Source organism: Morus notabilis, unplaced genomic scaffold (genome assembly GCF_000414095.1).
Source record: "Morus notabilis unplaced genomic scaffold, ASM41409v2 Scaffold124, whole genome shotgun sequence".
Classification (NCBI taxonomy): Eukaryota; Viridiplantae; Streptophyta; class Magnoliopsida; order Rosales; family Moraceae; genus Morus; species Morus notabilis.
In genome coordinates, this window is record NW_010361697.1 from 256,465 (window position 1) to 260,144 (window position 3,680).

Here is a 3,680-nt window from a genome sequence, read left to right on the forward strand (position 1 = left end):
AATCTTATAATTCTAATATTATTATATATTATATTGTAATTATATATATTATATTATAGTATAATATAATATAATCATTATTTTTAATTATTTTAGTTATTATTTTAATAATATTATTATATTTTATGTCATAATTATATAATATATTATACAATAATAGTTTTTATTATATTAAATATAATAATAAATATATATTATATTATAATTATATATGTATATATTACATTATAGTATAATATAATATAGTCTTAATTTTTAACTATCCACAGTAATTTAATCTCATAATTTACCAAACGCTATTACACATATTTTGGAATCATCACAATTATTATAATTATAGTTTACCAAACACTTAGTTATTTTTTGTAACAGTTACTTCTTCCTTCAACACAACTAAAAGCAATTTTCACAAAATCCACAGTACTACCAAACTATCCAAGTAGTGAAAAAAGAGGATTTCAAAACCTTTGTGATGGTGCTTTGGTTTCTCAACTAAAAGTTCAGTTACCACTGCAGCCTCCTGTTTCTGCATACAAGTGATGGCGAGCTCCTCCCCCGGATCAATTCAAGCTGAGTGTCGACCCCTCCATTATATCCCACAGTTCTTATTCTGGGGTTGGTGCGCTTATTAGAGATCATTTAGGGTTTGTATTAGAAGCGTTTGACCGGTCAGTTTTCCCCGTTCTTCGCTAAATGTATTGCTATTAGAAAAGTCTTATTGTCACGCCCAAAATAATTGTTAGTGACATGAAGGCTCGTTTAGAAGTTAAACATTATTAAGAAAGTGATTAAGCATTTGAAAAAATAAAATGAATCTAAACAATCAAGCATTAAAAAAATTTTCAAACAAGCCCCACATTTTGATGAAATGAAAATACGAGAAAGTGATAGGGACTTTCACACTTTTTTGGTAAAACAGGTTTAAAATTAAGCCCCTGGCATCATTCAGGGTCTCACTCACAGGATATACAATATTGTACATACATGAACATGTAAAGAATATTTACAGACATCAACCACAGTCTAGATATTCAAAGTTTACAGTCTAAGAATTTACAATCCTTACATTGATGTGTCAGTAATGGATACAATGTCCTCACTTGAACAGACGGTAGCAACTAAATCAGCTACTTTGCACTGCTTCTAGCGTCGTCTGAGAGAGATTTAATATTTGTAGAAACAAAAGTAGAACATGAGCAGAAGGCCCAGTAGGATGTATTTAAGAAAAACTTTAAAAACAAGTAAATAAAAGAATAAGTAAATAAATAAAGATATCCAGTTCCAACACAACAACTGGAACCTAACATCCTTTTTTCTGAAAGGAAGTGTAAACATTAAATTCCGTATTACAGGCATCAACAAGTAATTTATACTATGATAAATTACTTACACAACCACAAGCACAAGCCTTAACACCACCGTAGTGGCCCGGTCTGGGTTTCGGGTTCTTCCCCGAGGATACACTCTGCATATCCTATTTAGGTCATCAGCAGGCTTACCAGTTCACAAGATATATTATCTTAAGAAATCATTCATTAAAACTTTTAAACAGTCCATTATGATTCTAATAGCTAAAATCAAGCTATTGTGTTAAAATACTTGTCTTTATCAATCATGTCATTTTTTTAAAACATTTCGTAAGGTCAAAACTCTTAAAACATGCTAACAAAGAAAAAGACAAGAATATCCTACCTCTCAAAGGCTAAACCTATGGCTAGCGTTGCGCTATCCTAGCCTTCGCTTCCTTCAAAGCTTCTAAGTCGATTCCTCAACTAGCATTGTCACGAAACAACGTTTTAGGATTCAATCCTTATTCCCAAAACAAACCATGCTCAATCGTACATACTGATTTCCTATTAGTGTGCCTTAATCCAATTCCAAGTTTCACAATCAATTCATGACTCAAATCATCATTCCAAGGATTTTGATCTCAAAATATGGATTAAAGATGCTAATCCATCTCCTTTAAGTTCCCAAATGAAGCTAATTTAGGTTCTCTTTGAAATTCAGGGTCAAAACATCATTTTAAGGCAAAACAAGGTCGAACCGTGTGTGTACCGGTCGACCGGTGACAGAGAGGTTCATCTCCACTAGTCGGCCGGTGGAGAAGGACCGGTCAACCGGTGGAGTTCTACAGTTCGTGGAAAAGTGGTTGAATTGCGAAGAAAAATTCTAAAACCTGTAAATCCGAGTTTAAATCTGAGATATTTCAAAGGAAAACTACCAAATCTAGGTTCCAATTACTAAATCAAGTCTAAAGAACCAAAGATCCCCAATTTCCATCATGATTTCAACCAAAATCCATCAAAATCCAATTCGAACTGAAAATAAGTTCAGGAAAAATTTAAGATTCAAGAGAAGTTTTTTAGAAATCTTACCTCAAATCCTTCCGTTGATGTTGAAAGCTTCTTGAAGTTCCTTTTTGATTCAAGATTCTTGAGAAATGGTGACAATTTTTGGAGAGAACGAGAGAGATAGAGAGATAGAGAGAGAGAGGGGGGAGAGAGGGAGAGAGAGAGAGAGAGAGAGAGTGTGTGAGGGAAAAAAGAAAAAGAAAGAAAAGAAAAAGATAAACTTCAAAAGATATTTAGGAAAGTAGACCAGAAAATATGTTTACACACACTTCTAGAGTGAAATTATAAATATTTAAAATATTTAAAATCTTTATAAATATTTAAACTTAATTATTAGGAAACATTTATTGTACATAGTTAATTAGTTAAATTAGATTGGGCATACTAATAAATCTCAACTATTTTAATTAATCTTGTTTAATTTCTCGAGGTGTTACACTTCTTTGCCAAAGATAGTGGTCTCTGAGTTTCTCTTATGGAGTGTGATTCGATAAATGCAGTTAGAGCGGTAAATAATTTATGTCCAGTGCTGCAGAGTTTTCCATTTTAAATGACATCAATAGCTTGATGAATAAAGTTGATGATGGTTCTTATAGTAATGTTTCTCGTTTGTTGCAATATGGCTGCCTACACATTAGCTAAATTGTCGTTTTCTCTTGTTGAAGATCAATTCTCGTTAGAGGAATTTCCTAGTTTTATTGATGAGTTTGTAAATGCCGATATGACTTCTTATGATTAATACAACTCATTTCTCTTAAAAAAACAAAAAAAAAAAAAAGCACTCCCATGAAGCCCAAAATTATTAAATGAAAAAATTGCTACACTTATCCGTAGGGTGCATAGGTCAAGACTAAGGGTGTTCATCGAATATATCAATCCGACCAATGCGGTGGATTGGATTGGATTGAAAGATTTTTAAATTGATAACGGATTGAGATATTCTTAATTCACAATAATAGATTGGATTGTGAATTGAACGTTTATTAATCCACACAATCCGTCAATCCGAACTACATATATTATATATATTTTTCTATTTATTTTTTAATAACATATGTGACAGTTTTTTTTCAATTATATAATACATATATATAATTTAAGTATATATGTATATATTTTATTTTTATGTTTTGTTTGTATTTAATTTTGTTAATAATTTTGTGAGAATATTAAAAAAAAAGATGAGCTACAAGAGTCAAGGTCCAAAAGGTAGGCCAATTCACGAATCCGCATAATTCAATCCAAAGAATACGTTTGGATTGGATTGGATGGGGGTTTAATGGATTGGTAATAGATTGAGATTTTTACAATCCGCATTAACGGTTT